Source organism: Euprymna scolopes, chromosome 43 (assembly GCF_053919585.1).
Source record: "Euprymna scolopes isolate OS-2025 chromosome 43, ASM5391958v1, whole genome shotgun sequence".
Taxonomy (NCBI): Eukaryota; Metazoa; Mollusca; class Cephalopoda; order Sepiida; family Sepiolidae; genus Euprymna; species Euprymna scolopes.
In genome coordinates, this window is record NC_136524.1 from 34086405 (window position 1) to 34113904 (window position 27500).

At 30.8% G+C, this 27500-nt stretch overlaps 1 protein-coding gene and 1 pseudogene across 19 annotated transcripts in view; both read left to right on the top strand.

The window, feature by feature from the left end:
• LOC145268276 (eukaryotic translation initiation factor 4 gamma 3-like) overlaps positions 1-27500 on the top strand; it is a 222638-nt gene that overhangs the window by 57166 nt on the left and 137972 nt on the right. For 5 of the 19 annotated variants that reach the window (XM_080123647.1, XM_080123655.1, XM_080123657.1 and 2 more), the window contains exon 2: positions 6493-6674. The exons of 9 other annotated variants lie outside the window; for them this stretch is intronic. The gene's annotated coding sequence lies outside the window, so the exon portion shown is untranslated. Of the gene's footprint in view, positions 1-6492; positions 6675-6765; positions 6903-27500 lie in introns of those variants that run through there. 5 more of the 19 variants (XM_080123664.1, XM_080123668.1, XM_080123667.1 and 2 more) reach the window with 4 other exon arrangements.
• On the top strand, positions 20319-20446 carry LOC145268487 (U2 spliceosomal RNA; annotated as a pseudogene).

A 27500-nucleotide genomic window follows, 5' to 3' on the forward strand; every position in this document is an offset into this window, starting at 1 on the left:
TTATATATTAATATATAATATATATATAATAATATATAATATATATATAATATATATATAATAATATATAATATATATATAATAATATATAATATATATATAATATATAATATATATATATATAATAATAATATATATATAATATATATATAATAATATATAATATATATATAATCATATATAATATATATATAATAATATATAATATATATATAATCATATATAATATATATATAATATTATATATATATTATATATTATTATATATATTATATATATATTATATATTATTATATATATATTTAATATTATAATATATATCATATATTATATATCATAATATATATTATATTATAATATATTTTATATTATATATTATAATATATATTATATATTATATTATATATTATAATATACATTGTATATATATGCATATATTGTATATATATATATGCATATATTGTATATATATATTGTATATATATATTGTATATATATATATATGTATATATATTGTATATATATATGTATATATATTGTATATATATATATGTATATATATTGTATATATATATGTATATATATTGTATATATATATATGTATATATATTGTATATATATATATGTATATATATTGTATATATATATATGTATATATATTGTATATATATATATGTATATACATTGTATATATATATATATGTATATACATTGTATATATATATATGTATATATATTGTATATATATATTTGTATATATATATATGTATATATATTGTATATATATATTTGTATATATATATATGTATATATATTGTATATATATATATGTATATATATTGTATATATATATATGTATATATATATGTATATATATATATGTATATATATATGTATATATATATGTATATATATTGTATATATATATATGTATATATATATGTATATATATTGTATGTATATATATATGTATATATATTGTATATATATATATGTATATATATTGTATATATATGTATATATATTGTATATATATGTATATATATTGTATATATATTGTATATATATATGTATATATATTGTATATATATTGTATATATATTGTATATATATGTATATATATGTATATATATTGTATATATATTGTATATATATATGTATATATATTGTATATATATATGTATATATATTGTATATATATATATATTGTGTATATATATATGTATATATATTGTATATATATATATGTATATATATTGTATATATATATATGTATATATATTGTATATATGTATATATATTGTATATATGTATATATATTGTATATATATATATGTATATATATTGTATATATGTATATATATTGTATATATGTATATATATTGTATATATGTATATATATTGTATATATGTATATATATTGTATATATGTATATATATTGTATATATATATATGTATATATATTGTGTATATATATATGTATATATATTGTATATATATATATGTATATATATTGTGTATATATATATGTATATATATTGTGTATATATATATGTATATATATTGTATATATATATATGTATATATATTGTATATATATATATGTATATATATTGTATATATATATATGTATATATATTGTATATATATATATGTATATATATTGTATGTATATATATATGTATATATATTGTATATATATATATGTATATATATTGTGTATATATATATGTATATATATTGTATATATATATATGTATATATATTGTATATATATATATGTATATATATTGTATATATATATATGTATATATATTGTATATATATATATGTATATATATTGTATATATATATATGTATATATATTGTATATATATATGTATATATATTGTATATATATATATGTATATATATTGTATATATATATATGTATATATATTGTATATATTATTGGATATATATATGTATATATATTGTATATATTATTGGATATATATATTTATTTTATATATATATATATATACTTGCGAGGAGTACCCGGCGTTGCCCGGGTGTTTGTAGGTATGTGTGAAAAAAAACGAAGCCTTGACGCGCAGTTGAAAAATAGTAAAGTGCAAAAAGAAAAAAACATGTGCGCGTTTTTGATTGACGTGACGGCGATTTGTATTCAGCAGTGTGCATTTTGTGCGGGACAGTTTTTGATTAGGTCAATAAATCGGTTTCTTTGTTTTTCAAAACCCGCTCTCTGTTTATTAGGGGGAGCTTCTCATCTCGAAATGAAAGCTACCATCTTATATGACGAAGTCGGTATTTATCAAACGTTACTTTGACTGTCGGCCAGTGATTAGAGTCGATTTTCGCTTTTTGTTTATACCGAAAACCGAATGTAACGCATGCCGATGCAGGGAAATGTTGAATAATTAAGGCTTGAAAGTCAATAAAATTAAATAGACAGGCAAGCTCCGTGGTTAAGTGTGAGATATTACAATTTATAGATAATATAAGAAGTTGCGAAGCGAGCGAGCGCTTCTCTGAAAGAAGCCTTTTGTGGACATCAAGGAAAAGCGTACATACATACATACATACATTTTCGCTTTTATATATACAGAAGATATTTTTTTATTATACATACATATATATATATATATATATATATATATATATATATATATTTATATTTTACATAAAAGGAACAAATGTGTTCAATGTTTTGTCTTTAGTTCGAGAATGAAATTTAGAAAACAAAACACTAGTACACTTGTTTTTGGATTGTTCAAATATTAGCTTTAATTCTAACCAGATGTATTGCCTCTATTTACTTTTTCTCTACATAAACAATGTTAGACATGGGACCGATTTTTAATCTCTGGGGGTGGGCGTCCAGCTTCTTAAAACGGAAACTCTGGATTAGAATAAAAGATTGAATTATCTTTGTCCGAAATCTTTCTAGACTGATGTAATTATTTTTGTCCGAATCCAGGGTACCACTTTTTTTCTTTTTTTTTTTTCTTACATAGGCATCACCACTTATCAAGGCCAAGAGGCCACTCGAGGATAAGGGTTAAAGCGTGTACAGTAGAAATTGGACAATATAGTAATCGTTAGTAATGGAAATTCGGTAAATTTGTTAACTTATATGGAACAGCTCATCAAAAACTTGTTTACGTTAGACTTGAAGACAACCATATTGTAGTCAGCTGGAAAGCAGGAAAACGGAAGACAATTCCATAGGCGTGCAGTTCTAAGAAAGAAGCTTTGCTCATGGAATCTATGTTTAGGTTTAGGCACAGATAAAGGGTGGCGAAAATTACTGATAGTGTTTTCTACTAGACGGGTGTTTCTTGTGAAAGTTTTTCCAAGGGGGGACCATAGATTGGAGCTCAGCCGAGCACTTTCCAGGAAAATAACGATAAAGCAGACAAACTCGCAACATCTCTTCTGTGAGAAAGAGGTTGCAGGGAAGAGAAAAGAATATCCCCTACGAGGCTACGAAGTCTATTTTGAACTCTATCAAGGCAGGATAAGTCCTTTCTAGCAGCTCCTGCCCAAATATGACAACAATACTCCATCCTTGGACATACCTGGCTTTTATATCGATAGAGAATTGTATCAGCAGTGAGATATCTACTGGATCGATAGAAGGATCCCACCATTTTTCCAGCGGCCTTGGCAACGGATTTAATGTAGGTGTTTCATGTAAGATCAGGAGTAAAGGTCAAGCCCAGGAGCTTGTCAAAACATGAGGCCTCCCCAAGACGAGAGCCATTCATTTCAATTGATGCCAGATGGGGATCAGAGCGTTGATGTAAAGATAAAAGCTTGGTTTTAGATGCATTAAAAGTAACACGCCACCTCTTTCCCCATTGTAACACTTGCTGAAGATCAGAGGACTTGATAGAATTTACCCTGTCATATGTTAAAAAACCGATCTTGTGCTCGTGTGGTGGGAAATCAACAGGAACAAATATTTTTGTTCCCATTAGCCCCGGAGTATCTCATTTGGAGGGGAGCTGAGATTTTCTCCATAAAAAAAAAAAAGCAAGAAAACGATCACGTGTCTAACTATCCCAGTGGAGAGACAGTAGGAACTCATTTTCCACATGGAAACTTAAATTCAGGCTAAGGTATTAACCCGACACGCCCTCTAAAATTTAGATTTTGGAGAAAAAATATCTTGTTATAAATTGATTCATCAATTAGTAAGATTATATAATTTTATTTAAAAATGTATTCCTCCAGGCATTCACACTTGAACCGGCTTCCTCTGAAGGAGGAAGTTTCATAGGAATATCAGATTCACAAGCGATCCCCAGTCGCTTGTATATCCTCGTTAGGGAAGATTAAAAATTAGATTCCTGCAATAGTTGCACGATGTGTAAACGTCTTCCTACATACAGCGTCTGGTATTTCTAAATGTTTATTTATTTGGTACTGACAAGGCTCAACGTTGCATAACTTCAGTACAATCACTCCTCGCTAATAACGGGTTGGGATATTTTTGCATTTATGAACCTGCGATTTCCATGAAGTTACTCGGGGTGTGCCTGGCGGATGGCGGAAAGAACCGAAAATGGTTGACAAGTAGTTTTCTGGATATTAAGACATTATTTCTAATGTTTTACTTTATGAATTTCAGTGATCGCCGCCATTCTTAACATGGGGAGGGTGGGTTGTAATACTTTGTGTTTTTTGTAGCTGACTCGCCCGGACGCCCGACTGGGTTTAAAGTTTATTTAGTTCTTGATAATTTTTTTTTTTTTTTTTAATTTAAAGTGAAAAACATTAATTTACAAATATTCTTTACTGGTATTTTAAGTGTTAAAATGTAAATTTTACGAAGGGGGATCATCACGGTAAAGTTGTGTAGTCATATAAATGACATTTTTATCACCCGATAGTGCTTGCTTGATGCGCACTCGTCGAAGGAATGTCAACGGGTATGATCATAGCTGTTTTTTATAGCTAATTGTGGAGTGCAGAAATATGCCCCCTCTCCCATTTTAAGCTCGACATGATGTCACATCTAGTCTCTTGTGGGGAAGTGCAAGTTAAAAAAAAATAAATAAATAAAAATTGGTATTTATGCAAATACGTTACCGTGGTGAACTTCAGAGCACTCACTCACTGCTGAAACGTTATTATTTAGAAAGTAATTAACATGATGATGAGGATGTTTTGTGACTACTCTGTACTTCCACCTTTCAATTTAATAATAATAATAATAATAATAATAATAATAATAATAATAAAAATATCGTGAAACTTGAAAATATTTAAAAAAAAAAAAAAAAAAAAAAATAGCACGGTAACATAAGTGCATACGCACCAACAATTCTATTCAGAAACTGTTGAGAACATTATTTCGTTAGCTTTATCCCAGAAGTATCCAATATTTTTTTGCTCAGCTGTTCAGCAATAATGCTTAAAATTCAAATGCAGCCGCAATTTAGAATCTTTGACCACAAGATTATCTAGTTACGCACGTGTGTGTGTGTGTATATATATATATATATATATATATATATATATATATATATATATATATATATATATATATATATATATTCCGATTTCATTCTGATTGGCTCACGTATTATTAAAAACTTATCAAATTAGCCCCACATATGGAAAAGAAATGTTGAAACGTCGATTGATTCAAATAAATTCCTTACATATATATATATATATATATATATATATATATATATATATATATATATATATATATATATATATATATATATATATATAAAATAAAAGGTGTGTTGAGGGGGTGATCTATTTTGTTATTCATTTTCTTTTTCCTTTATATCTGTTTATATTTCACAATTTCCCTGTGACGCAAAATAAATCCTACAAGTCGATTATGAATAACGCTTTCTATCACCAGTAAAAATTCGGCATCTTTTGTTTGTAATCAAGTCAACTTATTGATTGTTACTTCGCTTCTTCGAAAATGACTGCAAAAAAAAAAAAAAAAAAAAAAAAAAACCGCATTTATCACGTGAGATTAGATATTGTCACGCTGACTGTTCGTCGCAAATGATAGAACTGATTATTATTGATTAAAAAGAAAAAAAAATAGGATAAAGGCTGACGTAAAATATAAAAATGTGGCACTAGTGCAGTTTAACATAGAGAAGCAAACTGTTTCATTTAAGGAAAGTTCCGCCCGCGCAACATAAAAGTCAACAAATCCTCCTCTCTCTCCCCTCTTAACGTTAAGAATGGCTTTCTAAATTTGCTTGGAGTATAAAACTGCAGAAATGCAAAAAAAAAAAAAAAAAAAGTCACATTTCGGTTTTCGGTTATATTTTTCAGTATAACTGAAGCTTGAATTTAGGAATCACCCGTTCAATGTAAATAACTAGTAAAGTTAAATATAAAAAAAAAATTCAGTACGATTTGAAGCAAAATAATATTAAACCATGAAAAATTAAATTTGATTAAATTTTTCAAGTAGATTTTTTTTTTTTTTAATTCATTTTTAGAAAAGCAGCCTAAGACTTGCCAAGGGAGGTAATCCCAGATGAAATCCGGAAGTAATTCTCCGGGACGGAAATTGGCGAACTATTTCTCCTCGCAAACAGAATTGGTAGCCATATTGACCATAAGCCGAAAAAAAATCTCTCTCCATCCAAGCTTTTTCCCAGTCTAGAGTAAACTAACCCTTGTAAGTATATCAATATCGACTCCATTATTAACTGATGCATTGTTTTTGTAATCAATCTGATAAGTTTGAATCCTTGCTTTCCTCCACTGAAGTCGGCCGTCTGGTCTCGTTTCTTATATTTACTATTACGTCAAGGTCTATGGCGATAAACGACTCTCTCCTACTTAATCATTCAGATCTGTTACTATTTAATTTCAGTCGGTTCCCTGTTCGTCCCTTTCCAAAACGGTAAGAATATTGATATGAGACATTGAGAGAAATGTACATTATTTTTAGGTCGACATAAAAATGCAAGAGTATATCTTTTTCTCTCATTTGCCGGACATGGTTAGGTTCACCACATGGATCCATGCAGGCTATTGAATATATGTACACCGGCTTTCACACAGTTGGTTTTTAAATTTATTTTTTTATTTTTCATTTTTTTTACGTTGAGTCTTTCCACGATTCCGCTATTGCAAGTTATTTCGTTTCAATTATGTACATAATTTTTATATATTTTTTTCTTATTTGAACTTAAAGTTTATTCATCAAATTGATGTATCTGTTTTAATTGTGTGCCAGATATTTAGCTGTAAATCCCCATACCCAACACCCTCCCCCCTTTTTTTTTTAATACGTAGGACACTGACATGTGTGTGCGTATGTGTGCCTCTCTGTATATTTTAATATCTTTATTAAATGTCTCTTCTATTAGAACATTTTTGCACACATATATATATATATTATATATATATATATATTTCTTAATTTTTACTCTATAAAAAAAATATTTTAGTAGGCGGGGCGAGATTTTCATGTCCTCTTTTCGCCTCTGTCGATATTCTTATTTCGACTCTGCCATTACCGTCGTCGTCGCAAAATATTTTTTAGATTTCGTAAATAATTCCTAAAGAAATAGAACAGTTATATAAATAAAAAAAATAATAAAAAGAAAAGGCATACATTTTAAAATTATTTTTTTGCTTGCGTTTTCGATCATTCAACCCTATTTCTACCCTCATTCTCTCCACATCAATTAAAAAAATATTTTGCATTTAACGTACATTTTATCTTCGTGTGTGTGTGTGTATATATATATATATATATATATATATATATATATATATATATATATATATATATATATATATGAGAATTTTAAAAACTGCAAGTGTGTGCTTTCCTTATTCTGCCGGTCCGATAACACGTACTCGGTCACCACTACTCGTATGCTATAATAATTTTTAACGAGTTTATTTATATATATATATATATATATATATATATATATATATATATATATATATATATATATATATATATAAGCATACGCGCGCACATATTAGTTAGGGTTGCCTTTTTTTTTTTTTTTTTTTTTTTTTTTCTCAATTGGTTGAACAGTCTTAAACCAACATGGCTTCTTTTTCACCTAAGCAATTATTTCCCGTATTTTTTTTTTCTGATTTAATACGGTGTCTCTGTTCATTACCCCCCCTTTTTTTTCTTTTTTAATGGCTATTTCTTCTTTTGACGCCAATTTTACCTCTAAAAGAAATTCCAAAATAACCAATCCCGTTTTCTGATGCGAATTTCGAGATTGCCTTTAATAATCGTGTCAATTTTCCAAGTTGTTGAAAACGTAATTTTTATCTGAAAGTATGTCTATAATGAAGTAAATGTATGTTTTAAATTGCTAATAATAGTTGCTGTTTAATTTTAAAATATTAAAAATATTTTTTTTTTTAATTGCGTACATGCCGGTAATATGATTAGCATAAAAAATCTGTGATAAATAGTTTGATTTTTATTCGAATTCCTTTATTTTGTAAGTAATTTTTTTTTAAATCGCCACTTTAAAAAGAATTTTAAATTGGATTTTTTTTTTTTTTTTTAATTTTACTTGAAACATTTTTGTTGACTGTAGGCGGAAGTTTAATGGACTGACATGTGGAAAAAAAAATATTGAAAACTAATTATTTCTTATACTGATGACGTGTTTGCTGTCTTAAGTAGGTGTTCGGAAATGTTTATTATACCATATTTGTAAGGTACCAGTCATTACTTAGACCGTCAGTCAATACTAATCGATCCAAGATCGAAATGTCCCGATCAACATGAGGACTTTCTTTAAGAAAAAAAATAAAATAAAATAGTTTTCAAGTTGTCACTTGTTCTTAATTCTTTTAACAAATTTAAATTATTAAAACGTTCAATTCACCTTTTCTGTAACTTAAACGAATTTCGTACCTAATTTATTAGAATCAATCGTGGCCATTATTTTGATACCACTTGTTTGGCAAACGTAAATTACAATAATTTTTCTCGGCTAGGGATCTTTTTCCTGGACCCTCAAATCAACAGATTAGACCATTCATTCCTGAACTAATAATCCGGTCCCTGTTGATTGCGTTGGGGTGTTTTGTGCAGTTCTAGGAGATTCACCCTCCCAGGCTTTGCTTTCTCTCTTTAAGAAGGGGGTTTATTGATAATCACTTGAGGCACCCTTACCAGGGAATGCCGACGGGACTGCTCAGACATTTTTGCCGGTAAGAGTGCCCTTTCTTGACTTCTCAATCCCACTTTCCGACCCTGGTGTCTAAGTTCTTGCAGTGGGAGAAAAATAAGTACCTTCTCTTTAAATAATGCAGTAAGATTTTACGACGTGTCCCAGCGTATTATAAACACCCCAACCTCCCCATATTTAGAACGGCTCTTGGAATAACCCCCCCTCAAACCTCGAAAGCCGTTCTTAACATGGAGAGGTTGAAGGAGGGGTTATTCCGAAAGCCGTTCTTAACATGGGGTGGTTGGGGGAGTGTTTATACTACGGTGGGGAAGGTCGTAAAAAAATACCGATAATGCTTTCCGTTTTGAAATTTCAAGTTTTTCTAAATCTATTTTTTAAAAAAATTACTATAAAGTAAATGTCTGGAGGATTGCAGAGTTTGACAAAACTCACCTGAAAGAATGACGAAGTTTGTATATCACAGTTGAAAAATTTTGAGAATAACAACGTTGGAATAGTCCAACAACTGCATCCTTGAAGTGTTCGTTTTAAGATTACCCACTGATAGCGTTGTCTATTTTTCATGTTTTATTTATCATTGTTAACAATTAAGGCAACCCGGCATATTCCTCGAAGCAAAATGACTACAATACTCTCGAAACCTATGTCACATAAAAGGACCAAATTTCCTTAAATCACCGTTAGACAAACAATATGTAAATAGGTTTGAATAAGCAGAACTTTTTTTACAATTTTATTTATTTTAAAACAATATACACAGGACATAAAAAAAATTAAAACACTATAATCATATATTTAATAATTTATTTAAACCTTTAAAAACAATGTTCTGTTCACAAATACATAGTTCAAAAATATGAATTTTTTAGTTTCAAAATTATGAAAAAAAAAACAAAAAACAAAAAAATCAGTAAATAGATATAAAAAGTACATTTAAACTGCATAACAAAAATTGCGTTTAATTTTTCGATGCCAGAGAAATTCCTGTAAGGAGCTGTAAACGGTGATGAGGGAAATTTGGTTCCTTTTCTGTGATAGGGTTTGAGAGTATTTTACTAATCTTGCCTCGAGGAATATGCCGGATCGGTTAATTTATATTTAATGTGGATTAATTTAAACCTAAATTTCCCATAAAGAACTTTTTTGTTTGTTTTTGTTTTCTAACCTTTAGTTAGGATTGCATTGTTTATCTTCGAATTGTCATTTATAAATTTTCAATGTTCAAAAGTAATTTTCAATGCAAAGACTCGCCCCTGCCCCTCCCTCCCCCAAAACAGCATTTACTAGTAAGTATGAACAACAGATTCGAAAAAGTTGTCAAAAAAACAAATATATAACAAATAAATGTTACCAAAGGCAAGTTACTCTTTTACCTATCTGGATAAGTTTATTTTAAAGTGTTTATTTACTTATTGGATGGGTTTCTATCAATATTTTTAATTTTTTAGCTATTGTTAAGATTCCACCGATGTCTGTCACAATCATTTTGTTCTTATTGTATCTTAACACTCGGCACTACTTGTGTTTAAAAAAACAAATAAATAAACACTTAAAAATCAGTTAAAACAGTAAAAACTTGTTCGGGTAGGTAGAAAAGTAACTTATCTTGCCTTTGGTAACAGTTATTTGTTTTTTGACCACATTGTACAAAATGCTCACTATCTATTTACTCAAAAGCATTTATAGGAACGAGTTTCTATTGTATAAAAGAAAGACTTGGATTATTTCTAAGTCATTTTAGATCGAAAGCTTTTTGGTTACTAGGTAGGTACATGTGAATCATATGCAAGTATTTTGAGACTGGTTATTAAGATACTAGTGTGAAGATAATAAAATGCACTTAATGCAAGCAGATTCTGTATTGTTACAGAGCTAAATCTCTTGAATGTATAGTACTGATTTCAATTTTCTGTTTCTTTTTTTAAATGACTTAGGTGCCATCAGCTAGAATTGAAACAAAAACTATTAGCGCTCCAGTTGTGTTCCCTACCGTTTATGCTATTGCCAGATAGATAAGCAAGACTTGCAATTAAACCACTTCTAGCTATGAATGAATTTGCACAGGCACAAAAATGATAGACATGTCAGCAAGTTGAAGCGAACATTTTTGCATTTTCAACTTGTCGACATATTTCTGTACATGTTATTCATCCATCCAAACAAAGATTTTACTAAACTATCCTTGGTGTGTGATTAGCATTTCCTGTTAATTTCAGTGTTACGTGACCAGTAGTTTAAGTTTGATTGAATATTTTCTCACACAAACACATGCACCTACATACATCTGCTGTTTTATTTATATAGATTGCAATATGTTTTAACAATTTGGTTTAATTGTGTGAACTGGTCTATTAAAGTCTGGAACTACCAAATAAGAAAATGACCTTAGTACCTATCTTGTTAAGTAGTTAGTCCAGACCATGGTGATTAACAGGAAAAGGAGTAATTGTTTGAATGACAAATCTCTGGACACAAATGTCACAATAGACAATCTTGATAAGTATTGCCTTTAGATGTGGACATTTTTTTTGTTTCAACTCCAAGGCAATTTTCTACCTCCACACTTGTCTATATTTTATTTAAAACTGTATTTTACTTTCTTTTTTTTTTTTCAGAATTTTAAAACTTTGGCTTTTGTTGATCTAATATACACAGTATACTTTTTTTTTTTTTAATATCTAAATATGAACAATTATTGTCTCTTCCCCACATTTATTTATAAACTACTACACATAAAATAAAAAGCTAATTGTATTGTTCTTATTATTCTCCTCACAAGGGTAGTTAAGTTTTAAATAGGGAGGGGATCCAGCTCTCCCCAAAAAGGGAGGGGGCCACGGGCCTGGCTATAAAAAATGTAGAATACAAACCGTGCCTTTTTATTATTTTTTAATGATTTTAAAGTTAAAGTAGGTTTTATTTATTAACGTGTTAAGTGAAAAGTTAAAAACAACTCTTCCCTCTCCATATTAAGAATGGGTTTCTAAATTTTATTTTGGCTTGGTCAGTATTCCACATAAGTACCAAAAAATTACTTCAGTCTAGAATCTTTCAAGGGCCAAAAATAGAAAAAAACTAAGATCAAAATCAAAACATACTACACTTAGTTCCTAGCCATCGTTTGACGTATATTTTAAGAAGTTTGTATAGATTTGTGGGCTTTTGTTTTGAACATTTTCTATTTTATTAAACTTTACATGGACCCCCCCCCCTCCCCTAGCTAGAATTTAAAAACCCTAAATTAAATAAGACTGATTTATTCAGAGAAGCCATTCTTATCTTCTGTGATCAAAATGTAGTATCTGGACTGGGGTAATTTTTATTTTTGTCTCTTCCATCTTGGAGACCTGGATTTTTTTTCATATATGTATATATAATAAATATAAGCAAGCCTTGTGTTTTAACTTTTCTCTTGTGGATAAGTAGATAGGAAACATTGTTATGTGTACTTGTTTCATTAATATATACGATTAAAACTAATTTCTTCTAGCCTTGAGATGTTTACGTATACACACCTGAAATTATGTGGAGGGGGGAAAACGTGGTCAACTTTTTATTAGTTATTATTTCTCGACATGTGTCTCTGTGTAGATGTTTACAATAATCTGTATACGTTTTTAAATACTATTGATCACTTATATACTTGTCTATTGATCTATCAATGGGTGTTTTCACATTAATTCGTTAGGGTTCATAATTATACCACTTTACCAGCTGATCAATATACTCTGTATTATCAAATTTAAGCTTCAGGAAATTCACTTAGAATCACTTTTGCCATCTTTATAATAAATTTCTTGAAGAATAAACTTTTGAAAATCACTTACTGCTGGCAGGTGAAAGTATTGATTGCATAACCGTCTCTATTTTCTTTTTTTTTTTTTTTTTTTTTTTTTTTTTTTTTTTTTAATTCATTTTGCATTTAATGTAGTTCTTATTTGTTCTTACATGCCTACATATTTAACTTTGTTGTAGTGATGCTGAAATCCTCAAATTAAGAGGATTTCAGCTGCTGCTGCTGGTTTTATCCCATTCTGTATACAGGCTTATCATGCACCAGTTAACACTTTTATTTTTTCCCCTTAAAATTTTGATCCCTTAAAATTTAATCCCATTCCTGTTCATTTTAGTGTATTACATGCAATTAAAGGTTGCCTTATATTTTATTTATTTTTAATCAGTATTTACTTATTAAAACTTTAGGAGGAGGAGAAAGGTGGTTTAAAATGAGATCTGTATTTTTGCTAAGACCATATGGTGAAAAGTTACTTTTTAATCACGTGCACTTAAAGAGATATTCTCATAATTTAAATATTTAAAAAGAAAAAAAAAAGAAGCATTTTAATAATTACATGTGGTGCATTTCTAATAAAATGATTTCTATTAAAATTTTATTTTTTCGTTTTAATTTTATTAAATATTTTATCTTGCAGGTTTTTTTTTTTTTGTTTGTTTCCGAGCAAACATAGTCTAACAAGTTTTTACTTCAAACAGATCTGCTGTAAAGATTAAAGCTATAATCAGATTATCTTTGTCTCATAATGATACATTCAAAACCAATGTGTCTAAGAACTTTTTTTTTTTACTATTTGAAGTAGCATGTCCTTTTATAGTGAAAGTTATAATTCATTATCGGCTGTAGGTGGCAATAAACATGCCGCAGGCAACAGTTGCAGTAATACTGCAATTGCATACTTATCTCTCTTGTTTGTGTGTGTGTGTATATATATATATATATATATATATATATATATATATAATCATTGAAGGATGCAAAAACTTTGAGGAAAAATGTGTTAAACATGTATTTAAACATGGTCTCAGAAAGCAGGATGAATCCGCAGTTCCTACCAACTTTAAACAAGACCTGAAATGCACAATTTGTGGCAGACTTCTGTTTAAAGGTGGCCTGGTGAACCACATGAGGTCACACAAGGTTAGACAAGACCAACAATTTTATGAGAACGTGTTGCCACCCAGACCACTCATGTGCTATCTGTGGACTGGTCTGTAAATCTGCAAGCAGTTTGACACAACATTCAGAGGTGCATAATATAATCTCTCTACAAGAACCAGCAAATACTGACAAACAAGTTCCCCTGCCACATCTGTGAATGATTATGCAAGAATGAAGCTGAGTGAAGAGCCAGCTATGTGCATATAAACACTCGACATCAACCTGAAGAGATGAAAAGATCCTGTCAAGAAGTAGCAATCATATATATATATATATATATTGGCAGCAAGTCATTATTCAAGCACATCTGATTGAGCACGACGGTTATTCTTTTTTCCGTTTTTTCTGGATATCTTATATATATTGATTTAGACATGCAAAATAAGTTGACACACTTGTTGCCTATTTTGCTGGCCTCCCCGTTATTTTTTTAACTATATAACCCCCCCCCCCATCATAATTTCTCATTGCTCGGTCATGCACTGGTGTTCTAATCTTCTAGATACCATATATCTTTTAAAATATATTACTCTTTTCAACTCCTTTTTGATAAATCACAACTTTTAGTAGTTAGTGTTCAATATGTGAGTAGAACTAAGTAATTTATGAAAATATATATGAAATTAATATACAGGTTTCTGCATTTCATTAGCTTGACAAGTTTTTAGGAGGTCTGTATAGATTGATTGCCATAGTAATTTTTATAAATTACTATATAGTTCTACTCATGTATTGAACACTGTTGAGGTAAATAGCTGAAAATCTATAAATTTTATGTGGATTTATGAAATGATATATATATCTTTATAAAATTATCTTACGATATTCTCATGTGTATGCATATTTTAATCGAGAATTATCAGGAGAGTAACCCTTGCATTGTTGCTTTCGTGAAAAGCTTTCTATATTTCCTTTTCAGTGTGCTATTCCTTCAAGTTAGTTTTAAAATATAATATTCTTAAATATCCACATGCATTTCATCTTAACTAAGAATCATTAGTGTGGCTAGATATAACTACTGTTAATTACAGGAGTCGAATCTTGGATTTAAGTTGCCTTTCACTTCTAAAAAAAATAAAAATCACTATCAACAATTTTCCCCACTTTCTATCTGTGCCTTAATTTAAATGTAGATTCCATGAACAAAATCTTTTTTTTCTAGAACTTCCCACCTGTGGACCATGTTCCATTGGCCTTCTTCCCTGCCGATTACAATATAGTAGCCTTCAAGTCCAATGTAAACAAGTTCTTGTTGAACTGTCCCATTAAATAATCTAAATTCTACTCAATCTATACCGTTAACGATTACTAAACTACCACCTTACATTCATTAACCATTATCCCTGAGTGGCCTTCATGCCTTTGGTAAATTGTGACTCACTTGTAAAAAAAAAAAAATTTAGCCGAAAAACCTTCGATTTTAAAAATATCAAAAGGGAAACCAACTATATCAATCATGAAACATAAGCAAAGAACAACCCTAAAATTATATAAATACAAGTGTGTTTTGCATAGTTCTTATTCTTCTCCCCTAATATGTCTAATATCTTGTAACCATTGTACACATTCCTCTTGTGACCAAGTTTTGCCTTTTCTTGCCCCCTTCCTTATATTTCTATATACGCTCATTTTTATTTACAGTATGAGACTCTCATTCCTGTGTTAATCTCCTCTGCTACCCCCCATTCCTACTAGTTAGGCCTTGTCTGTCTACACATATCCGTATGTCATTTTTCTTTTTATGCGCATACTTATTCAGCTTTATTTACATTGTTTTAAAAAGCATTTATTTTAAGATATAACTGAAATTTTTAAATGCTTTCAGATTACAGCTTGTATAATATTGTAAAATTAAAGTCCATATAAATATTAGTATTCATAAAACGATCCCAGTCAGATATAGAAGCTAAATATTATGAGATAGTAATAATATAGATGAAAATTTGGAAGTAAATTTAAAAAATTTACATTTTTCAAGGAATACAAAAATTTAAAGGTTTTTTTTTATTTTTTTTTTTTTTTTTTTTTTCCTTTAAAAAATTGGATTTTTTTTTCTATTCCTTGTTGAAAAATAATGATGTAAAAATTTTTTTTTTTAATTTACTGAATTCCAAATTTTCATACACACGCACGCTATATATATATATATAAAATCTCAGTTATTCGCAGTTTTCTATTTGTTGTCCTGCGTATTCACCAGTTAGGCTCTTAACAACAAACGTTTATCAAGTAGATGCAATGTGAGAGTGTTTGGGAAGCATTTAGTTACCATATATAATCTCATACAGGCATTATAAAACTGCATCCAGCTTAACTCCACAATTTTTACCATCTGCAAGGGAGAGGGTAAAGAACATAACTGTCACAAATAGCGAGGGAACACTGTATATACACGCACGCTTTGTAGATCAAAGTGGTTTAGAATCGGGATAACCTTCACGCATTCCTTTTAAATGGTGAATCCGAATAGAGGGATCAACATAAAATATAATGCAAAATCTGTTAATAGAAATTTATGAACAAAACTCCATAAATATTTAGAGCAGTAATACAGTGGCCGTTTCAGATTATTTATTATTCAACTAATAATCTTCTATTATATAAAAGGGAAAATTTGTGTTTGTATGTCTGCTAAAAACTTTTGACAAACCCATCGGATTGTGACAAAATTGGTATTCTCGGACGAAAAATTTCTAATAATTGACCAAAAAGATTAATTTTGTCTGGCTGAACTAAGCCGTTTCTTGCAAGGAGAGGTCACTTTTTTTTTGCATCAAGGTTTTTGCAAGTTACACACCTAGCAATCTGAATGTATGTTTAAAAGACGTTATTTCGACTCCTGACGTCATAAGTCGTCGTGGTCATGATGGTTAGCGTTTTATCTTTTTTCACCTCTTCCTCTTACAGGTTTGAGCCTGCCTCGTGCGTTTTTTTCTTTTTTGTGCTCTCGCACAGGTACTCGCTGATTTTTTTTGGGGAGGGGTATCCTTAGTATAGCAGCTCTCTCCACCCAGGCAATACCAGGTAGCCATAATAGTAATAAAGGAAAAGATAATGTGCAGTTTTAGAAAAACTCATCTTAACCAAAAACATGTTCCAAATACCTCTTTCAATTTTTCTGGCTACGAACGTTTTTACACATATTGATATTCTAATTGATTCCACGACAAAGGAGGGATTGGACCTAGAATTCACTCCTGTTTGTTTGTAATTTTCTTAACCATGCCTTGGATTTTTAGAAATTTTGTGCAAACATTAGTCATGGTGAGAGTAAATTTTTGCTATGACAAATTTTCTGGAATAACTGGTTGCACCCCTTTTAAAGGTAAAATTGTCGCCAAATTGTTCATCTGTTCATACTTTTATAACCATGCCTTGGATTTTTTTTTTTTTTTTTTTTTTTTGCACAAATATTAGTCATGGTGAAAGTAAATTTATTACTTGTGGAGGGGACCCTTCTTGCTTGGCTTGTACATAAAAGAAGTTTATAATATTCAAATTGGATCAAATGGTTTTAACACTCTGCAAATCCATTCTGTTGTTGAGTTATGAAAAAAAAAAATAGGTAATCCAGCAGGATTCAATTCATTTGTAAATTATATGGATCCATAAAAAGAGTTAAATAACATTGATGGGACGATTCCAATATTTTTTATTTATATATTTTTTTTCCAATACAATTACGAATTATAGAGTTGGGAGGGGGGGGTTGATTACCATAAATATCAGTGTAATATGTGCACATATATTTGGAAATGTAAAAAATTCACATTTTATGTGGATAGGTGGGATCTATAAATTTTGGTTTTACTGGTAATTCACACACATATATATATATAAACGGCCGCACATGTTTTTGTATGTCCAGCAAAGACTTTTTTTTGCGCCGGGATTCTGGAGGGGGGGGTTACTATGTTTTAGAACTTTATATATACTCTCTAGATCATAATATCTATGATTTGCGAAGGGACGTCGTATCTAGATTTATTTTGATCGACTTTTATAAAATTCATGCTATTCCTTCCTCTCGTGTGTTTGTTCGGCTTTTTTGTATAAAAGCGAAACTTAATCGAAAGCTAAGACAGCTACCCGGCCTTTCGTACCGTGACGTCCAGAAAGCAACCAGCTTTGATCAATCTGGGGAAAACCCCTCATATCAGGCAATTGCTATTCATTAGGACACTCTTTTTGTGGGGAGCTGATTTTTCCAACATTGTGGGGGGAAACATAGTTTTTAGAATACGTGCTGTACATTTTTTGATTCACTAAACTGGTAAAAAAAAAATTGAAAACAAATATCCTTGTATGAGAATTCTGCGGGAATTATCCTGTTGGCTTTACTAAATTGAAAATAATTACAAATGTATACTGTTACTGTATGAGAGATTTGTGCCTCTTTGTTTTTCGAAATAATAATGAAATGATTACGAAAATATTTTTGCACCATTTTTATAAGCAAAATTTTTTTTAATTCTGAACACTAATCTGTTGCATTCATTCTTTTTATTATTAAACTTTTTTTTTTTTTTTTTTTTTTTTACATTGTTGCATTTTGTGAACTCCTACAATGATGCAACAGGGCATATTGCTGGTGATTTAATGCATCTAGGTTGGCTAAGTTGTTTCAGATCTTTCAACCTGTGATATAAACAAAGTTGAGGCAGAAGGTTAAAAAGAAAAATGAGTAAAATTAGCTTGGATCATTTTAACCACTTGATGTTATGCTTGCATTTCAGTTGAAGTAACCCATGACTTCCTTCGGATGTCTTGTAGAATTCTGGAATCGGTACAGAATTTCGAACTGAGCCCTTTATTTAATCCACAGGAGTAGATTGCTCTTGTTCCGTCCACAATAATTTGGTAGAAATCTCAAACAATTATATTGGTATTTTTATTTTATTTTTTGTAAGTCATGTTCACTCCAAAAAAGGCATATTACTATTTGAGCATAAGGGTTAACTATTTGGGACCATGTTTGGTAGAGATGCGAGATGTCAGGTTTTAAACCATCAACCTCTAAAAGACTTTTATGTAAAACTAATTGGCATTTAGTACTTTATCTGTTATCTAAGTTCCAAACATGCCTGAAGGTCGGTTTACATCATCAAAAACATGAGAATAAAATCAAAGATGAGAGCAGTACGTATATTCATTTATTTGCGAATTGTTATCTTCATAGTTGTTGTTTCACCACGTTTCAGCCAACTAATCCTTTGGCCTTCTTCAGGTGGTTAACTGTGGCAGGATAAGAATGCTGAGTCTTGTAACTGTATCCATTAATTACTGCCTTCATAGTTGAAAGAGGCGTTGAGTCTCTACAATTCTAGGCGAGCATTGTCTGAAGATACCGGTTTCAATCCTACCCAAAGTAGGCCAGAGGATTAGTTGACTAAAACTTAGTGAGATGGTTGTTACTGGCGATCAGCATTTCCTATCCTGTCGCGGTTAAGCATCTGAAGAAGGCCAAAGGATTAGTTGGCCGAAATGTGGTGAAGCAACTATGGAGATGAGGATAAGTCTACAAAAAATGAGTTCACAAATTATGAAGCCGCATCCTAAAAGGATTGGGGGGGGGGCAGTAGTCGGAATAATCCCAATTATCAATCTTTGTCTGAAAAATTCTGAAAGAGCAAAGTTTGACTGAATTCTCACCTTACATCTTTTTCTAAATGTAAATTTGGTAAGTGTTATTCAAAATATTATACATTATTAAATTCGTTTAGTATACTGAATAGTAGATAAGCATGGAAATAAACTAATAAAAATAACACCAACAGATTTAGTGTGAAAATTCCCTAATTAGTTTGCAAATCTTTTCTAAAAATTGTTACTTTATTTTTAGTCGCGTGCAAGCGACTCTATAAGTCACTCTGTCGGTCTGTCCGTAACACTTTTGCGCTTGGCCTTTTTGGTTAAGATCAAAGTCTCTTTTTAGACATGCTGTTCTTAGCTTTTTAAGCTTTTCTTGGCTCTTTGGCCAAGATCAAAGTGTAGTATCTGTTCCGGCAGATACTGCAAGCAAAGACCATATGGGGAGACAACCCCACATATAAGACGTTGGTCAATATAACGGCAACCCTTCATACCAATTGTCACTATCCAGCTCCCCTACTCCCCGGGGAGTTGGTCCCCATTTCCCCTTCACTCCTCACATTAAAATGGGGGGAGCAAATAAATACTCTTTTCTTGGCCCTTTAGCCAAGATCAAAGTGTAGTATCTGTTCTTACTACAGGCTGTATTTACTTTGTGATATAAAGTGGGGGATCACTTTTCTGTATTAATTTAATATAAAATGATCACCCACTTTACAACCAGTCAGTCTCAAAGCCATTCAAGTCATTCTCCAGATCATTCAAATTGTTTTTGAAGGATTCCAGTTATTTTTTTAAGCATTCAAGTCATTCTTAAGGCCATTCAATTCATCCTTAAGTTCATTTAAGTCATTCTAAGTTATTTACTTTTTATTTAAGTCATTTCAGCCCATTTTTCGGTCATTTTAGTTTATCTTTAAGAATTTCATGTCAATCCTACATTCACGCATTCATTCATTACACGAGAGCATGCGACTAATGGCTATTGGCCTTGTTCTTTTTGAAAGCAATTTATTTACTTCTATCTTGTTTTATTACTTTTTTTTAAACTATACATTTAGAAAGAATGAAAAATGTTGCTAGATTAAGAATTTAAAGTCAAGATCCGATAAGTTTTTGCAGAGTTATTACATCTAATTCACATTCAGACTGAAATAGATTTAAAAAAAAAAAAAAAAAAAAAAAAAACTTTGTTTATAATAGATCTGTTTTAAAGGCGTGCATAGATGAATTTGGTCATCTATATATTAATACGATAGCATAAGTGTTATTTCCACAGGTCCCACTAGTCACTCATAAAAGCTGATAATTTGTGTGCTTACATTTATAAAACCGCTTTCTATCGATCCAGTAGATATCGCACTGCTGATGCAATTCTCTATCTATATAAGAGCCAAGTACGTCTAAGGATGGAATACTGTTGCCACATCTGGGCAGGAGCTGCTAGAAAGGACTTATCCTGCCTGATAGAGTTCAAAATAGACTTCGTAGCCTCATAGGAGATGTCCTTTTCTCTTCCCTGCAACCTCTATCTCACAGAAGAGATTTTGCGAGTTTGTCTCTGATGTATCGTTATTTTCATGGAAAGTGTTTGACTAAGCTTCAGTTTATAGTCCCCCCTCGCCAAACTTTCACAAGAAACACTCGTCTAGCTGAAAACACTATCAATAATTCCCCCCACTCTTTATCTTTGCCTAAACCTAAACATAGATTCCATGAACAAAGCTTCTTAGAACTGCACGCCTATGGAATTGTCTTCGGTATTTCTGCTTTCCAACTGACTACAATATGGTTGTCTTCAAGCCTAACGTAAACAAGTTCTTAATTAGCCGTTCCATAACAAATTTACTGAATTTCCGTTACTAATGATTACTATATTGTCCAATTTCTACTGCACACGCTTTAACTCTTATCTTTGAGTGGCCTCTTGGCCTTGATAATGTGATGATGCCTGTGTAAAAAAAAAAAAAAAAACAGCTTGGTAAACTGGTTTGTTCAAATCTAATAAGATTTTAAGTTATATATTTTTTATTGTCATGAAATATTTTACAAAAAACACAACAGAAAAACAGTAAAATTAGGCACAAGGCCACTCAAAAATTGGGGGGTGGGGTCTGTGGTCATCCTCATCACTGTACCTTTTGTTGATCTTTGCTAGTCTTAGCTAGGATTATCATTCACCACAATGCCATAAACACACTGGGGATCGTCCTACTTAAGATACCCGGAATAAATATATTTTTTTTTTTAAATAAATAAAATCTATACTATGAGTAAAAATAAAATTGTATAAGACGTTCGTTTATTTAATTGACTTGTTTCTATAGGTTGTTCTTGTTGCCTGTCATTCTTTGGAATGTCCATTAAACTATCTCTACAATTCTCATATAATTTTATATGTCAACTTAACTATAAAATTACTTAGTAGAAACTTCAAAAAAGCCACAAAGTGTTCTTCATTACTGATCATAAGCTGTCTAATCACATCGCTAACAGTGTTGCGATAACTTATTGGCGTCCTATCAGGGTTGCGGAGTTGGATAGTAAAAGTCTGACTCCTAGGACTCCAACTCCTTGACCCCTATGTGGAAATCTATTGTGCAGATCCATATACCAGCCTCCCACACCATTTTTACATTTAACATTCACTTGTATGATAAATATATACTCACATATACACTCAACCAGCTTTATAAAATAAGTTAAGATAACAAAGGGATAAAAAAAATTACAATGAAATTTTATGCTATCAGTTCAAAAGGGAATACAATGTTTAGGGATAGGGAAACCTCTTTAGGACATGGCATTTCAAAGCCAAATGCTTATCAGAAGATGCGAGTAAAGACACATATTATACAGGAATTTTTAAAAGATAATATTGCCTTTATAGAAAGAGGATCAAAGGAAAAACAGGAAAACGCTATAAAGGGCTATTGTAGCAGGGGTTAATTATTGATTAAGGCCCGTTTTTTTGGATAAGATTGTCATTCCAAATTGATCCCGGACTAATCCAATTGCCAAATTCCGTTTCGTTCAGGAACTGGATAACTTTCAGATTTCAATCTGATTTTTATCCGCTGTAGTTCAGTGATCTCGCTCAAAAACACAATTTTCATTGATCCTGACATCACAACCAAAACGAAAAAAGTTGTCCAAACAAGATCTGCAGTGATCCAATGGACGGAAATATCTTGAAGTAGAAGCATTGTAGTAGAGTACAAACTATGATATATCTCCAAAATAAAAGTAAAACCATAGAAAAACTTAAATTGTGCAGTTGATAAAATCAAACAGAAAAACCATTTTTTTTTTTTTTTTTTTTTTTTTTTAAATTTATTTGACTTAAGGAGTCTGAATTGGATTAAAATAAATTCCGACTCCAACTCCACAACGCTGTGTCCTATCAAGAGCTTCTGTCATCAATCCAATCTTGAGATTGTTTGGTCATGTTAGCGTTGTAATGTAGGGACATACAAAATATGCTTCGAAGGCATAATACAAGGAAGCTAATAAAAAAATGTAGGTAAAAGATGTATTAACAACATTCCTGAATGAATGAAAAGAAACCAAGGGGACACCTTGGCCCAAGATTGTAGAGCTTGGAGGATGCTCCATGTTTCAACAAGCTTCTGGGCTTGACCTTTACTCTTGATCTGAAATGAACACATACATCAAATCCGTTGCCAAGGTCACTGGAAAAATTATGGGATCCTTCTATTGATCCAGTAGATATCTATCTGCTGATGCAATTCTCTACCTATATGAGCCAGGTATGTCCAAGGATGGAGTATTGTTGCCCCCATCTGGGCAGGAGCTACTAGAAATATCTTATCCTGCCTTGACAGAGTTCAAAATATACTTCGTAGCCTTGTAGGAGATGCCCTTTTCTCTTCCTTGCACCCTATTTCTCACAGAAGAGACGTTGCAAGCCTGTCTGTTTTATCGTTATTTTCATGGAAAGTGCTCATCTGAGCTCCAATCTATAGCCCCTCCCCTCCCTTGCCAAACTTTCACGAGAAACACTTGTCTTGCTGAAACCATCATCAGTAATTTCCCCTACTCTTTATCTGTGCCTAAACCTAAACGTAGATTCGGTGAGCAAAGCTTCTTTCTTGAACTGCACACCTTTGGAACTGTCTTCCGTTTGCCTGCTTTCCAACTGACTACAATGTGGTCATCTTCAAGTCCAACATAAACAAGTTCTTGAGCTATTTCCCTTAAGTAATCTAATTTACCAAATTTATACTACTGACAATTACTATGATATTGTCCCATTGATTACTATTCACGCTTTAACCCTTATACTCGAGTAGCCTCTAGGCCTTGATAAGTGGTGACTCGTATATATATATATATATATATATATAAACACTATTATATAGAAAAAACATGAGTACGGGGTTTAGGCAATCGGAAGTGAAGTGGAAACATTAATTGTAAAGATAATCTATCCTTTAATTAGCAATACAAGTTTATTATAAATGATTAAAATAGTTCCAATTTATGCTTCTCTGTACAAATAAATGAAGACGTTTTTGTAGATCATTTGTATAGAGGAAAGAATTATGGAAATATTGGTTTAATTTTAGATTAAACTTGCTGTACTGTGTTCAAATTTCTTTAGTAAATATGTATGTTCTATAACCCCTCCCTTTTTTTTTTCTTCTTCTTCTTAATGCCTCTAAATTAAACCTGGCTTTGATTTTTTAATAAGAATTGAAAAAAAAAAAAGTAAAATAGTTCACTCCATGGGCGTTACCAATGAACTTTTGATTCTGTTTCTAAAGAAATTAATAAAAAATGTAAACTTTTGTTAACTTTGAATGAAAAAAAAATTCTACATAGAGAATTGCTAGATAAGACTACTTTATTTAATAAACTGTAGTGAAATATGTAAGTCTATTGCAGGGGGGGGGAAGAAAATGAAAATTATTAAAAGGATGAGGTTTTGGAGAACTAGTTTCACTAAAAAAACAAAGCTAATGGGCAAAATAGTGTGAAATACATTTGGGTCATAGTTGTTAAATTTTGGCCTTTGCAGATCTAAAAAGTTAACAATATGCACCCCACCCCCCTTGGAGACTCCTGGTTTATTGCATTTAACATGATACAATAAATCAGTTTGATTTGTCAGATTTAAATGCGATTTAGGTTCTACTTTAAAAATCCAGCCAACATTTTATTTATATACTAGACTACCCGTGAACCATTGGGTCAGTATGTTACATTAGCTATGGAATTCTTGTGACGTAAAGAAAATATTTTTTTGTGACCTAACAGAAACATTTCTATGGAAGTATATTAAAAAGAATATAGATTTCTATGAGTCATTCTGTTTATAATTGTTTATTTAAAAAAAAAAAAAAAAAACTTACAGCCATTGAATTATAAGTGGTTTGCCATACTTATGGATAAATGTGCACTGAACAGATTCCATAATACTTAAAATTAAATTCAAATTTTGATATCTTTTAATTTAAAAGCAAAAAAAAAACCAAAAACAATTGGGACGCTGAAACCATACACAGTAAAACAATACATTAAATTATCGCATTGATTATTTATTTGTAACGCAAATTAACAAAAAACATTTTCAGGGTTATTTATCTTGGTAGTGTAGAAGAAAATGTATGAATAAGTTTTTTTTTTAAATTAAGGAGGCAGGTAAATCACCGTTGTAAAATGCTCTTTATGGTTGTCTACAGGTTAAAGTAGATTTATTTGTAAGAAAATTGCGTTACAATAACTTAAACATAATGCGGAAATGAATGATGTAAAAAAAAAAAAAAATGCAGAAAATATTAACAATAGTTGCTGTGGATAATTTAAACACGAAAAAAAACATTGGGACGCTGAAAACGTACACAGTAAAACAATACATTTTATTGTTGCATTGATTATTTGTTTACACATGCGTAACTGGTAGCCATAAAACGATGTTGGGTTACAACACCCGTTACAAGGTGATTTGAATTTTATAATTTATATATATATACTAACGGGGGGGGGTACCCGGCATTGCGCGGGTGTTTCGAGGTGTGTGTGCTCGGGCGGGGGGTGTAAATCAAAAAATAAGAATAAGCGAAGTAAATATTTAAAAAAAAACAAAAAAAAAAAACTAACGTAAGGCAAATGAACGATGTTAAATGTAAAAATCGGAAAAACAAAAAACGCGAAACTGAAAAACAAATGTTAAAACTTTGTTAAAAAAAATCTAAAAATACCCCCCCCCCCCCCCCAAAAAAAAAAAAAAACACACACACACACACACACTTAAATAACCGTTTCAATATTAAAATTAAAAAAATCGGAGAAAAAAAAAGACATCTCACCACCATTCGAACCTTAAACATTTAGATAATGAGGCCGCGCTCTAAGCAACTGAGCTAAGACGACGTCCACGAAATTGTCGTTTTTTTTTTTTTTTTTTTTTTTTTTTTTTTTTTTTTTAAATATTTAAAGTAGTTCCGATGTCGTATGACGCGTGCGTAGAAGTGAACTTGTCATGAGAGGACGGTTTTTGCTGACCCCCTCCCTGTAGAAAACTGATGATTTTAGAGTGAAGAAATTAATGTTTTTGGCCAGTTTTTCAATATTTGTCGGGCGATGGTTGGAACTTTAAAATGATGCCGATCTTGTGAAAATCTGTGACCTGTGTCGAAAGTTTTTGTGAGACACACACACACACACACGCACATACATACACACACACACATACATACACACATTTTCGCTTTTATATATAAAGATAGATGTGTGTCTTGGAAGTTTTTTAACCTTTAAAACTATATAAAGAAAACTTATTTAATTTTGATATTTATCATTCATTGGAAAACTATTCAGTCAGTAAATCTTTCACCTGCAATCGGTGCATCAACTTGCTCTCTCGAATTCACAGTAGCCCTAATGTTAATTTAAGAGATCATCAGTTTGCCATAAAATAGTTTTGAGGATTTAAAAACAAAGCGATATATTAAATCATGGCTCCCCAACAGTGTTGATCAAACACCACCTCTCTTAATCTCAAGAACAAAAAATATTCCAGATATTGGATCCAGATATATATATATATATATATATATATATATATACTAGCGGGGGTACCCGGCGTTGCCCGGGTGTTTGGAGGTGTGTGTGTGTAGTGTTAAATTAAAAAAAAAAAAAAGGAAACGGGGGGGGGTTGTAGGATTGAACCTGAAGCCCTGAGGCGGTTTGAAAATAAAATCGGCCAGCCAGAATGAGTTACTGAAAGATGTTTGAATTTATTTAAGAACCAAATTGACAGGTGTGTGCACAACGTAAGCAGTAGCTATTCAACAAATGAGGTCAATGTCCAGGTTTGTTTGTTATAAGCGAAGTAAAAAAAGAAAATAACGTTAAAACTTAGGGGGGGGTAATCAAAACATCGAGAGAAAAAAACACAAAAAAAAACTAACGTAAGGCAAACGAACGATGTTAAATCTAAAAATCGAAAGAAACAAAAAAAAGAAATGGCTTAAATAAGCCTATTTCGATATTAAAATTTAAAAAATCGGTGGGTACCCGGGTGTTTTTGGGTGTGTGGTCGGGGGTGGATAAGCGAAGTAAAAAAAAAACAGAAAAACGAACGTTACGTGAAAAATGGCTTAAATAACACTGGTTCAATATTTAAATTAAAAAAAAAATAAATGACATCTCACACCACAATTCGAACCCAAAACGTTTAGATAACATACCAACGCGTTAACCAACTGACCTAACATGACGTACACGAAATTTAGTCAGTTTT